Source organism: Perissodus microlepis, chromosome 4 (assembly GCF_051167445.1).
Source record: "Perissodus microlepis isolate ML-2025 ecotype Zambia chromosome 4, ASM5116744v1, whole genome shotgun sequence".
NCBI classification, from domain to species: domain Eukaryota; kingdom Metazoa; phylum Chordata; class Actinopteri; order Cichliformes; family Cichlidae; genus Perissodus; species Perissodus microlepis.
Window position 1 is genome coordinate 21,497,614 of NC_140464.1, and position 14,727 is coordinate 21,512,340.

At 40.3% G+C, this 14,727-nt stretch overlaps 1 protein-coding gene across 6 annotated transcripts in view; it reads left to right on the plus strand.

Moving 5' to 3' along the window:
* Positions 1–14,727, plus strand: part of LOC146388881 (trinucleotide repeat-containing gene 6A protein-like) — a 59,284-nt gene that overhangs the window by 17,746 nt on the left and 26,811 nt on the right. For 2 of the 6 annotated variants that reach the window (XM_084926439.1, XM_084926442.1), the window contains exons 1-3: positions 3,364–3,595; positions 4,994–5,043; positions 12,762–12,857. The gene's annotated coding sequence lies outside the window, so the exon portion shown is untranslated. The other 4 variants (XM_084926443.1, XM_084926444.1, XM_084926441.1 and 1 more) reach the window with 3 other exon arrangements.

The following is a 14,727-nucleotide window of genomic DNA, read 5'->3' on the forward strand; positions in this document are numbered from 1 at the left end:
TCAGATTGTAGCTACTGTAGTTTCAACTTCTGCTGCACTCCGAGTGAAAACACAGTTTCCAGTACAGCTAATTTGTAAGCTGTACAAAAATAGTCTTTTCTATCAGTAAATACAATTTCCCCCAGCTGATATATCTATATCTATCTATCTGTCTGTCTGTCTGTCTGTCTGTGTGTGTATATATATATATATATATATATATATATATATATATATATATATATATATATATATATATATATATATATATATATATATATATATATATATATATATATTAAAAAAAACAATAAAACAAACACAAGTTTCAGAAACAGGATCGTCAGACTGAAATACAAATGTGATTGTGATAGTGACAGCTAGTTTAGGCTGTAGTAATAATCTCCTGCATGTCTACATGCACACACTATAGCACTATGAGCACTGCAGCTTAGCAGTATACACGGCTGTACTCGGGACAAGCCTATTACTACTTGACATGCAAATCTCTTTTCTGACCTTCTTCTGTCTGTCAGTCTGGCTCTCTCGCGCGCACTCTCACCCCCACCACATAATCTCTCCCTCCTCTCCTCGCAAACTTTACGTCCCCCTGCTTCTCCCTGCTCACTTTCCCTCTTCCTCCCACACATTCACATTTCAGTCCAATTTTCTTTGCCCCATCCTTTCTCTGCAGAACAATGGTCTCCCCGTTTGTGCAAGCTCCCTCACTCCTGCAGCTGCAATTGATCACTCTGACTGGTCTGCGTGTGCGCTCAGTCTGGATGTGGCCGAGTTAAATCCACTAAAAAGGCAAACTGAGCAACTTAGAATCTGTTATAACCCCCATGCCCCCCCCAAAAACGTATAATGTATCCATGTATATGAACAGATTTTGAGGATTGCATATACTTGTACAGAATTGCATAACTTTATCAAAGCTGGCGTTGTTTACCCAAGCCAATAGGGTCTGTTTCCTGCATTTGAACTTGTGTGTGTGAATGATTAAACCTCAGCCTCTCTGTATACACTGCTCTGTCTGTCAAGGTGACTTCAATGCCTCTTTGAAACTGTTCAAACACACAAGCACACCCTTAGCTGTGTGTTAAAATTATAGCGTCATCATTTATTAACACAAAAGCTATTTTTTGGCTATTTTAATGCAGTACTTCTTATGATTTGGACATAAAATAAAACCCTTTTCACTGACACATATCTGATCAACATCGAGTTACGTTATTTTATTCAGTCTTTATTTGCTTTTTTTGTTAAATCTCGCTTTGTTCATCTTATGACTCTTCCTGGCTTACCAGCTTAATGTCATGAATGTTTGTCCCAAACATTAGTTTGACCTAGTTTCTTTTAACTGGCTCTGCCACGTTCGGCCTAATTTGAAGGTTAGAAACAGAGGCGTTTATGAAGGAAAACAAGAAAGAAGTTTTCCTCACCAAACGCTGACATACAGTTTTGGGTGCAGTTTCACTGTCGCTGTTCACTGCCAAAACTTTCAATATGACTGTATTTGCTTAAAATAAAGAAAAAAAGCATGACATTACAGGGCCTGATAGGCCTGTGATTTCTGTGCTTTGTTTGCATGCATGAGTCAAAATGCCCCATCTTTAATGTCACTACATCCTGTAGTCTCCCAAATTTCCAGCTACTAAAATAGAAACATGCTATCAAGCTTGCATTCGCTCTGTGAAGACTTGTTAATTCACTTGAATTCAGTTGTGTTTATATAGCATCAAATAACAGCAGCAGCAGCAATCAAACGACCCCCTCTGAGCAAGCATTTGGCAACAGCAGGAAGGAAAAACTCCCTTTTAACAGGAAGAACCCTCTAGCCAATTTTCTGTGATCAGTTGGAGGTGAGGAGAAGCAGGCAGGACAAAAACCAAAACGAAACACATGTGAAGTTTAAAGGAACTCGTGGTTAAAAAATGTTTTCTGAAATCTTCAACTAGAAATTAGAGATTAACCAACTGTGAAAGTGAGTGGTATTTTGTAAGATATTTAATAGTTCTACAGACAGTCAGTAGCAGTAGAATTACAGTAGTACTACAGCGTCAGTAGCAGGAATTCATCGAATAGCCCAGGCTTGGGTAGTTCTTTGGCAACAGCCCACCGCCCAGTGTTCAGAGCTTACCCAGTGTTTATATGCAGTATAATCTAATCTTGTTGTCTTTGATAAAATCATTACTTGGCGGTAGGCGAACTCTGCCTCTCACTCTGCCTCGGAGTGAAACACACACAGATAAGGGCAGTAATCTGTGCACAAGGCTGGGGCTTGTTTTTGCCATCGGTGGGTCAATGGTCATTGCTTTGCACGCACGCGCTGCTGGTCTCTCGCGTGCAGCGGCCGCTTTTGTTTCATGGTGAAGCGTTGGCAGATTCCACACTGTATTTGTTTCTCTGCAGTTTGGTCATCTCTCTCCATTCTTTCTGCCATCCCCCCTCCCTTTTTTTTTCTTCCTGTTTCTTTGTTGTTTTCTTGAATACCAAAGGCATACACGGAGAGAGAAAGAGATACTGAGATTCTCCACATTCTTTATTTTGTCTGGTCGATAGATATTTTCACTTTCTATTCTGCTTACAGCTACAAGGAAACACGTAGAGCATTAGGTTTCTAAGCTGGCCTATCTTGTGTGAGCTTTCGTGGAATTACAAGTTTTGGTCTGGCGTTACATTAAAACAAAACGCAGCTTGTCTCATATCTTAAAAAGATGATGTTAGGCTAATGCGCATATTAATAATTAAGCCATTTATTATATGAGTGCCAAAGATGCTCTGATTCCAGATGATTATCTACTAAAAGAAATTAAGGGTCAGTGTGAGAAATTAACAAAGAAATAACTTGATAACTTTGGGGCAAAAACAAGCAAAGGTGTCAGAAATCTTCCTCAAAATCTTTAAAACATAATTTGAACCTTTTAAAAGTAGCATTTCGTGACATTTAATAGTTTAAATGTCACGAAATGCAAGCAAGTAGTAGCCAGGAATCTGCTGTGCCTTCCGTATAGTTTCAAAATTTTACTGCTAAACTTTGATTTTTTCTTCTTCTTTTTTTTGTTCCCTGTCTGGATAACCTTTAATAGTTGGTGTCTTTATAATCACATGTATATCTCCATGAATCCTAAATTTAGAATAAATTAATCAGTCAAGCAAAATAAATCCTACACTTTACACTTTGCATCTGTGGTGCGTGTGCCTAGATTTCTCGCTGGATGTTTTATTTGCGGGGAATTCATCGCTTATCGTGGCCTGGTTACCATTTGCATACTTTTTACACCGGAGTTTCTTTTTGTATCAGCTCAATCTGACTGTGTTTTGGCTTCTCAGTCAGAGGAAGTGGTGAATGGGTTTCCTGCCCCTCCTCCAGAAACACACACACACACACACACGGTGAGATGTGTGTGTGAAGAGAGAGAGAGCGAGTGAGAGAGCGACGGGGAAACCAGAGAGCCGAGCGAAAGAAGGTTAGCCAGCCAGCGGCGAGTGAAGAAAATGGCGATCACGCAGGATGAATGCCTCCCCTCGTAGATGCTGCAAACGCGTTGAATTTCTTTAGCCTTACAGTCGGCTTTCCTTTCCACTCTGTTGCACTTTATACTTCAATGAGGTACGGATGTTTTTGTGCTGTTTTCGTGCTCAGACGACCGTTTGTTTGTGTCGAGCTAGCGTAGGTAGTGAGGAGAGCGACGGCGGCTGGTGGAGATAAGTTGAGCAAACGCTGTTGTTTAGTTAGCAATGATTAAGCTGGGGTAGCTTTTCTAACTCCTGGCGTTTGGGACTCGATTTTGCTGAATTTGTAAAAACGTCGACGGAAAAAAATAAATGCTGATGTTTGCCTGTAGATGGCTAAAACATTTCGTAGAATCTTTCAGGCAAAAATTTGCCTTTGTAGGCGGCTTAACCTTGTGCTAACGCTAACTACTAGTAGCACTTATTAACCCTAGTTTGCCAGCTGTGCGTAAGCATTTGGTTCTATGGTATTGCTTCTGGACTACTTCTGTTTGTTACAAAAGCTTTTCCATAATTGCTGCATGTGAAATACGACCGTGTAAGTTAACTAGCCGCTTCGTAGCGTTAGCTTTAGCACCCGAGCTAATCTGACGACGCAGGTTACTCGTCGGTAACCGGGACGGGTTGTTTTACATTTTAGGAACTTGCATATTCTGCACAGGTTTCTCCGTGACCTAAATTAACCGAAGCTGGATGGTTATAAATAATTTTGATTTGACATTGTGGGGGGGAATGGTAAACCTGCAAAGTTGTGCTACAATCGGAACCTTTAACCCCCTCTGTCGGTGGACAGACAAAAGCAGCTGGTTAGCTAACCCAGTGTAGACCTGAGCTCTGCTGGTTTTGCAGTCGTATTCCCCTTGCTTTATAAGTGCGACGACGAGACTGCAAACAGCACAGTAGCATTTTATGATTTAACTGAATCGACTGTGATCTGATGCCCTGCCGGGGATGTTGTTTTGAGTTGCACTGGAAAAATACCAGGCTCGAGAGAAGCCATGTTGGTTAAGCTGCAAGTCGGGCAACAGCTGAGATAATGGCCGATCAGGACCCGAGGTGCAACTTTGACCTACGGGCGCGCGCACACCCACACACAATTTGTGTGTTTGTCTTTTTTCACACGTTCTCCAGTGGGGCCCCAGCTTCGTGGAGCGGCGGAGGGAGGGGGGCTGGCCATGCATCGCCTTGTTATGCAGCTCGACCTGCATTTCCACATCAGCTAGTTGAAATGCTTTTCATATGATTAGTGCCAAATAGTCGTTTGAAGTTTGTGGCTTTAATTGAATAATGTTTGCATTTTCAGGGCTGACGCAGACCTGTTGTGGTAGCGTCCTAATGTTGTCTTTACAAGCTGTTGCTTTACTGATAATAAACAAATTGTAATGCACACAGCACACATATCCAGGTTAGATTTTATCAGTCGCTGGGGGTTTTATTTTATGGCTATGGCGTGCAAGTGATTAGGCTTTTCTTATCACTCCTCTCTCTTTCATAGATTCGGAATTGGAAGCTGTTGCCACCAAAGAAACTGAAGCATCTTAACAGGTCAGTGTGGCACCTTTAGACACACATTTCATATTCAATTGCAGTAAAGTATATTATAATAGCCCTGCAATAAATACTACATCATAAAGATCTTTGGATTTTGAAAGCATGGAAAATAAACGGGTGTTCTTTGAATGTGTTTTCTCAGTTTATGGTGCTGTTGAATGGTTTTATGTTGTGTGTAATACCGTTTATACCCTATATAAACACATTAATGGGTGTCTCAAAACAGTGTCTGAAAATGAGGACAGTTCAAAAGCTTAACAGGAGAATTTTCGATCCTGTTCAGGTCTGCCATTTATTTGCCCATTAAACATGTCGAGTGCTCAAGGTTAACTCATGAAAGAAGCTGAAGTAGAAATGCCCATTTATGGTTGTGTTGGTCGCATTTGCACACAAACTGCGACATTGCCACAGCTTCGTACCTTTTACACCAATATAGATCGTGTGACTACCTGCAGCAGTATTTTGCTGAACTGTAGATGTCACCACTCAGGCGAAATCTTCACACCAGCACTGGTATAGCAGGCGAAGTGGTGAAATTTGAAAGCAAGAAATTCTTCTTTTTTTTTTTTTTTTTCCCCCCTGAAAACCTCATCTTACCAAAATCTGTAAATCAGTAGTAAAATAACTGTGAAAACAGACACAGTGTAAACTTATGCCTTCACGCGACAACAATGAGAGACAACATTTGAGTGCTCTTCTCTGTCATGTTAGTTAAAGTCCACTGTCTGGGTGCATGTGCAGTTGCTGTATTGTCATGTATACTTCAAGGACAACTCTATGTGGTCTGTTTAAAAAATAAAATAATAGTAATAAAAATCTTTGGGCATACTCACAGACCCTCATAGTCGCCGTCTGATGACAAAATTGACATCAGTCAGTGTGAACTTGCAAATGGGAACCATAATCAGTGCCTTACTATCCAAAACCTCTTTTTAGGGAACATGAGACATGACATCGGTGCAAGTCAAATATAGTTTTATAGCCAACTCAACAATATACAGTGGGACGAAATATCGTCCTCCTGGATCAAAGGTGCAAAACTGAAGCAGTTGTGCTAGGTCCAAGCACCAGATTACAAATGCTACAGCCATAGCTAATGTATCCTATTAGTCTACCTTTGCCATTAGATGTACACACAAAATGCCAAAAAAATCCCTCAAAAACATAATCTCAAACTAGATTTGGTGGCAGCTTTAAATGCTACTTTCATGAAGGTTGTACCCTTTATGTTGGAAAGAAGTAGGCCACCTACAGGAACTGCTTGGTGATGAAAACCTATGCCAGGAAGCTCCCAGCACTCTGTTTTTGTGCTGATGTCAATGCCAGAGGAGGTTTGGAGTTGTTTAGGCGGCAGAGCATTGGTGACTTTTATGCATTCGCTGATTTTGCTCTGTAAGTTTATGTGGTCTGCCGCTTAACGGCTGAGCTGCTGTGGTTTCTAACTGTTTGCAGTGGTGACATCGTATTACAGTACCACACTTTAGAACAACCCATTATTTTCAAAATATTTGTAAAGCCAGACTGCATGGCTAGGTATAGGGCTGTTCGATGTAACGATATATATCGGATGACGATATAAAAACGTCTATCGTTTCATTTTACGCTATCGTTTGTTTCGTGGTGTCGCAAAATAAACTGTTTACGGCAATATTTTTTCATCGTTTTGATGGTCACTGTAGTGGCTATATTAATTTCTTAAAGTTCTCTCTTTCTCTTATATTTAATATAACCACACTACAGACGGACAAGCGCCTGTTTTTATGGGTTGTCGTTAGCAACAACGACGGTAAAACCATCACATGTCCGCTTGTTTATTTTCCACATAAACCTTTCACAATAAAGCTCAAGATCCTGTTGAGACTTTTCAAAATAAACGGAATCACGTGAAAAAGTATTATTGACGAATGAGAAGAAAAAAAAAGAGTCGTCGGGTGCTTAAAAAAATAAACCTTAGACTGAAACGTTAGAACAGGCTTTTCCCCGCAGCACGCCGTGTAATAAATACTCACAAAGAAAACGGCGGCCGTTACAACCTATGTCTAAAAATGTGTAGTTTCATGCATCGGTTAAAACACTCGACTCCGGGTACACAACGCCCAGCTGGAAACACTTCACCTACCTGAGATTCACAGAATTTACAGAAAATATTAAATTTCTTGTGATTTATATCGTTATCGGACGATAGATGTTTTATATCGGGACATGAGATTTTGGTCATATCGCACAGCCCTAGCTAGGTGCGTGATTTTTATGTGCCTGTTGAAATGAGACTGAAACATCTGGATTCCAAGATTAGGAGGTGTGGCTTCTTAAGTGTACTTATTGCGGGAATTGGGCTGTTTTCACGGTTGCAGTGGTTGTTGTGTTGGTCGCATTTGCACACAAATGCATGTTTCTTGACACTAAATAAAGGACTTGTATATCTAAACAGACATTAATTGTCTGTTCAGACTGCTGGCCCGAAGTCTTGTATAATGTCAACAGAATTCACAGCAAGTGAGTGTAAATGCCTCTCTGTTCACTGACCATCACACAAGTGCTTTTAGCTTTTTCATTTTTTTTCCCCATTTTTTTCTTCTCTCTCTCTCTCTCTTTTTTTTTTTTTTTTTCTCTTTTCTTTTTAGAAAGCAGCGTGTACAAATGCAAGGGTGACGGTTAGTCGGCTTTCTGGGCACTTCCCTTTGGATGACACAGGTCCTACCTCTGTGTGGTGGGATATTAGCGGGTTGTGCATGGGTGGGTGGGTCAGGGGGACACTGGATGGGCAGCTCCTGCTTATGCAAGCACATGCAGTTCCGTTTGAATTGAATTGGAGGGTCTGGGTTGGTCTAGGCCGCATTGTGCTGAGTAAGCTTTGCTGTTTTAAAATCACTAAACGAGAAGCCAGAGTCCCGATGTTTTGTGTGTGGAGAGGTGTTTGTGCAGCTCATTGTGCTGGTCTACATGCAGACACACAATAGAGCTGTGGACCACAACTGGTTTATCAATGCGTCCCAGTGGCCGTGCTTCATGTTTTCTGTTTTTTAGGTTGAAGTCTTGTTTGGGGGTGTCTTGTTTTACATTTACACTGTAAATTCTCCACCCTCCACAATGGTCTCATAACTTTGTTAGGTGGATTGTTTGGAGATGGTTGCTAAAGCTCGTTGATGATGTTTCACATTTTCCCAGCAGTGAAGCATATTTTCCAGCTGTGTATGTGGGAGTGACTCCTACTGAAGGCATGGAAGTGGAAATAATTCATCCACTTAAATATAAACTCATTTGAATGAATCTACATGGACCGAAGATCCTGTTAAGCGTCTTTAAAATGGTGTCAACTTTTAACTTGACAACTGAGGAGTGTTTGTCAAGGCAGTTTTGCTTCGATGTCCTGAACGATAGCCTCAAGTTTACAGCTGGTGTTGGATTTTTCTTTCTAGAAAGAAAAGGAGGAGTATGAACAGTTGATACTTTTGAGGCTCCGGTGGGGATTACATCCCTCAAGGAAAGACTGAATAAAGACTGTGAAGCACTTTCACTTTAGAGCCCCTTAGTTATGTATGAGCATAACTCGACTGAGAGAGTTTGTATACACAGACATCCCATACAAGTCTGGGATATTTATAAGTCCACCTCACTGCATTTATCCTTTTTTGTATTTGTAATCTTAACACAACGTGTAATTGGTTGTGAGTAGTGTTATTTCCTTTGGATCTGCTGTCTCGCTTCTCTTTATTTTTGGCTGTCTGGGTCCCTTATCCAAATTATTCTATAAATATGTTTCACTGTTGTCTAAAAGAGTTTCACATGAGGTTTAAGAAGTGTTAAAGCGGGAGCGCTCAAAATGAGTCACTGCTGAAATGGCCAAGTTTAGACTGTCATGTTTGGAATTTAATACAGCAGAGCTATGAAGTCCCATGAGGTTGCAACATTGCTACATTGTTGCTGTAGTGGTGGAAGCTCAGGTAGTTGACCATTGGACCTCTGAGCAATAAAGCCTCACCTGTAGATTGTCATGAGAAGCGAAAAGACCGAAACGGAGCATTTCATGATTTTGACGCGTGCAGGCTCAGACAGGGTGGCAGCCACTCAAAGCCAGTTTTACATAAACAAGCTGTTGAGCTGCATCAGTGAAGTTTGAGTCACACTAGTATAACTTGCATTGTAGGTTATTAGAAACGAGACAGTGTTTTTATAAAACCGCAGGTCTCATTTCATTTGTAGACTCACTTTGAGCTTTTAAAAGTTCCTAACCAAATTCCTTAACTTGATATATTAGTTAGAAATGATCAGTTTTACTGATTTCACCTATTTCCAAAAAAGGCAATAATTCAGTTTTTCTAATTTTAAACTTAAATATTTGCCTGATTACAATGAAGAACAACCCTTAAATTGAAACTTGCCCTCCCGTTACCAGCAGATTGATTTAATATCATATTCCTCTCTCTCAAGTTACCGTGACCTGAAATGAACCCAGCCTCATTTTGACTGCATGAAACTACAGATTTAAATCAGCTCGGCTGGAAGTGCCACACCGTCCCCCTCACAAAGCCTCTGCAGTTGGCCTGTTTGTGATGGAGACTTGCTCATTTTCATTCCCTAATTGAGTGATGGTTTTCCTGCAGGGAGCCTCCAGTGTCGAGCCTCTGTGAGAACATACTAATGCAAATTGATGCAAATGATGTCCATGTAAATTAGCCACGCGACCACCTTCTGGCTTTTGTTCTTAAGGGACAGAGAAGTGGGTGTGTGCTCGTATTCATCTCTGCTGTTTTAAGGCTACACATGCACTCAATACTGTCTACTCCAGCTTCACTGCATGACGACTACCATATATTAGGATGCAGTAGTCTAAAGCTAAAATCCAATTTTTGATCTCTTCCTCCTCAAAAACCCAGATATAGTTTGATTATTTTTAGTGTTACAGCTTTATTTGATAGCAGGCGTGAAGGAGTTCACTGTGAGGGCAAGTGGGTGGCAGCAAAATTTGTGCTTTACTGTGAAGCTCACAGGAGTAAAAGTGGCTTTCATCCTTTGAAAACAACTCAATGTAGCACTTCCTCTTATGGTTAACAGAGAAATTCATGAAATGGAGGTTGAATAAGGACATGTAGTAAAAACCAAAAAAAAAACCAACACTTCCACTGTCTTGTGTACATTTCCGTAGTTAAATAAAACGTGTATCTGTTTTAGTTACTGAATTACAGCTATTGCACTTTTGTACATCTTTTCATCATCTTTTCATCTGACTGCTACTTTTTAATCTCTTGGCTTCCTCCCTTTGTTTTTCTCAATATGGAAAAAAATGAAAAGTGTGTGCTTATTAATGGAATGAGCTCTCCAGCTTATCTTATCCACTTGAAGGGAAAAAAAAACAAAAAAAAGACCATATTTAGAGGTCAGATATTTTGGGAGAGCAGTCCTGCTTCAGCAGTCGGCTGACGTGTACGTTACAGTAAAAATTAGAGCCTTTTCTGTCTGAAATTGTTTTTGGCACAGAATGAAAATAGCTCTAAAGTGTATTTTGTGGACAAAACAAAGTAAATGTTGATCTTTTCAGACTCAAAAGAATCCTGACATTATGGTTTTATTATAGCGTATGAAGTCCTTCAAGTCAGAACGAGTCGGACTGGCTTATTCACAGCCTTCCAGTAATTTCTTTATTAAACAAAGTTTAATAAATTCTTCAAACACCTAAAATCATTCCAGTTGTAGTTTGCATATGCTTAACTTTATACAGATGGACCGATGCCAAAAACAACACGTGACTTTCTGACTAACACGGGAGGATGGTTCTCCTGTAACTGTCCTGATTTATTACAGTTTTACATTAACAGACTCATTAAAGGAAACTGAAAACACGTGGTCAGTGTGCTGAAGTAAGGAAGAGGTGCAATTTATGACACATTAGGGTATTTTCTCAGCAGTTGTTGTGGAAGACTGATCTAACTGAAGAATGCTGCAGTTTTGTTAAAGTCAGAAATAAGATGTTTGTTTGTTTTTCTTTTTTTGTTAAATCCTCACTTGGCTCGTGTGTTTCTAGACTATTGGTCAAATAAAATGAACAACATTTAGGAAATGTTTCTGTGGTAATGTGTCAGCCTTTGAATGCAGTCTGTGTTGTCTTTGCTATGTTAATAAAACATCTTGTTCAAACTTTTTGCCTTTTTCTTTCCCTCTTCTTCTGACTGCCTGTTCTTTATCTTTTCTTCTGATTCGGTGACTTGTCGCGCCTCCTCCCTCTGTCAGCTGTAGCCATCGGGGGGGATGGGCAATTGTTGGCCCATTCATAAACAGATGCTGTCTGTAGGGTCTATGTGTGCTCTCCAGGAGGGCCCCCACCATGCGCCGCCGCTGCTGCTGTTGTTATTGAACCTAGAGCCATCTGCTGAAGCACTTGATGGTTAGAAATAAGTGAGGGAAGGAGAGGGGGAAGTGTGGGAGCAGAGAGGAAGGGGTTGTGGGTGAAGATGGGAGCAAACACAAAACCCCCCTCAAAATCCTTAAGTCAGTTAACTTGATTAGAAAAGGTTAGAGTAGACAATTGATTTCATTTAAATGTGCTAAAAAGAAAAGTTCAGGAGAAGTCTCACATTTAGGATTTGAAGTTCTGTCATGTACAAGAGCAATACATGCCATTCAGACTAGTGTAATTCCACACCAGCCTCTAAAACACTCAACACTGTGTGCATGTCATGAAGATGTTATACAGATCAGATTCTGCTCCCAGCAGTAGCAGTGTTTGCCACAGAATCGGTCTGAGTAGTAGCGCGGCTAGGTGCATGTGCGCCCACGCTTTCATACATTAAATAACACCATATAGCCTATACGTGGCAAGAGTAAATAAAGGAGAAGGAACCAGTCACATCTCCAATGAGTGTGTCATCGTATGGAAAAGCTCCAGCGCCAACGTGTTGGACCGCATCTGGGGAAGGTAGACAGTTTGGTTTGCAGTCTCAGAAAGCTACAGCAGAGCAGTACCAGTTTCTGCTGCAGCTTCTGGTTAGAGCGGCCCAGGCTTGCAGTAGGACGCTACAGTCAGCAACTGCAGTGTAAGACCATGGCATTGGAATACGTCCAACCATGGGACACAAGATTGGAAGGTGGTGGTGGCTGGTTAGCAGTCACTGAACTATCATATATATACAAAAAATTACATTACAAAATATACCTTAATGGGCTTGGCTTCACTGTAAATGTGACATACTTTAACTGAAAATCTACCATTTTAAATGTTTTTTTTAGTAAACATGGTGATTTAATGCTTTTTAAATTATTTTACAGATTTCACTTTTTTAAAAATTTGCGATTAAATCGGAAACGAGGTGCCAAACTATATTGTATATCAATGCATCTGTCTTGTTTGTGTGTGCCCGTCTGTGTAAAGCAGAGGTAAGTGCTGTGCGCTAATCTCATTATTGGATTAGACTGAAGCCTGTAGCTTTCTCCTGCGGCCTAAATGGCACACCCACCAAGGCCAGTGCTGCTTAACTTAACACTCACTGAGCAGGAAACCAGGCTGACTACAACACAAACTATACTAATTAAAAGATGTCCCAACATCAGGGTTTCTATTTTTGATGATCCTTTTGAAGTGATATAAAACTAAGGATGACAGTTTTGTTATTTGTACATTTGGGAACCCGGGATTATAGATTTTTGTGTAATAAAATAACCCTTTTTTGTGTTAAATAAATCATTGCCAGAGAAACAATGTCTTTTGTTGTCCACAGGGAACACACCCACAGAGGGAAGAACAGTGGATGGAAGAGAGAGAGAGACGGAGAGTGTGAAAAGGAAAGAGGATAAGGTACAGGACTGGACAAAAGGTGAGGCATGGTGTCAGGAATTCTTTCCTTTTCTTAAAAATTGATTTCAAAATAAAAATAACCAAAACCAGCTGATCATTTATTTATCGTCTGCTGAATCATTCATTTGTATAAAGGATATCTGTAAAATTACGAGACACTTCCACTGAAAGTATTGCAGTTTCCCACTGCCGGGCCAATTTGTATTGATTTGATATTGCAGAAGTACGTTCTCTGTTAGGAGCCCATGTGTGATTTATCAGTGCCTGCTTCTTCTGAAAGCTCGCATAGAGCCATTTATCTGTATTGAGCAATGTACCATTAAAAAGAAGCAAGCTCTCTGTGCTCAATAGGCAAATTTTTCCTAAGCACCCAATGCAATTATGCGTAGTATGATTGATATCGCATATCAACAGAATTCTACTTCAGGTAGTAGAAAAGGTTCACCATAAACTTAATAGTTTCACAACCCCGAGTGCTGCAGTTCTGTGTGGTTGTGGTTGTCTCCTGTCAGGAGATAATAGAAATAAGCAAATATCAGCTCAGACAAGATCTAACTTGCTGTTCATTTCTAAAATTGTTTCAAAGTTAATAATTAAATTTCAGCCTTATTTCCCCCACATTTCCCTGCCTGCTCTGGGTTCTAAAGGTTTTTCTGTCCTTGCTGTGTAGTGCTTTACTCCAGTGACAGTGCTGGTGTACTTTGACTTGTGACGTCGGTGTGTTTTCCATTTGAATTGCTTTTAGTTTCCACTGACTCCTGTTAGTACAGGTCTACTACTGTTACAAGTAAAACTACTGTCATGGCTACTGTAGGCAGGAAGTTTGATAGTGTCAGTCTCTGACCTTGACTATGTCTTTATCAGTGCGTCTCTCTCTCTATTAGTTTTCACTCCCCTCTGCCATCCTGGATATGTAGTTCCCTCTGTTTCTTTGTATAGTAGATGCAGTACAAAAAGATTTAGTTCAGAATTTAAGCTCTGTAATGACATGCTCTGTAAAAGTGCCGCCACTTGTTGTTCCTAAATAAAGGCCATGCGTTGATGGCACAGAGAGGGGGGACTCACTTTGAGCACATTGCCTTGCTGTAACTGGAGTCTGTAGGAGGACCGGCCCTGACTCGCCTCACCAAATATCAGGGGTGTAACGTCGCTGAAATGACAATATAAATGACAAGGTCTTGTGTTATAGTTTTGTGTATGTGTGTTGTGAAGCTAAATATAGGTTGTACTATTTTGTAATGGTTGGGGAAAAATAGCTTGGGTAGTGCCTTTATGTAATGTTATGCTAATTAGCCATGTGCTCATGTTGCTTGGGCTAATTGTGTGTAACCCTGTGTTTAGTGGTTTGACTGCGTACCTTAAGCACATTCCAGTTCTCATGGCAGGCTTTTTACTGCATAGATAGATAGATAGATAGATAGATAGATTTTTTTTTTTTTTGTTTTAAAGTATGCCACCCACAACAGTGGTTTTTGGTTTCCCCCCCGCAAAAATCACCAGTACTGTGAGTAAATGTTTTTGACCAGATTTACTGAGGCTTAAATACATTTTGGTTTATAATGCAGCCAAAAATATATAGGCTAACAGAGTTTTTTAAATTAACTAAATATGAACTAGTCGTGTTTGCATGTCTGGTGGCTCCCAAAGGCCCGTTTTAACTCTGGAAAAACCCTGTGTAATAATCGACATGAAAATGTAACCAGATGCTAGTGCAGTATTGTAATTGGTATGATTAAGCCCATGATTGCTCTTTGGTATATTACAATTGCTGCTGTTGCACCAGATGGACAAAGATCCTACAGTTTCAGAACACTGCAGGAGTTTAGTTTTGAGACACGACTTGGCACAAGATGACAAAGCAAATCATGCCGAGCTTCCAGAAGACTGAA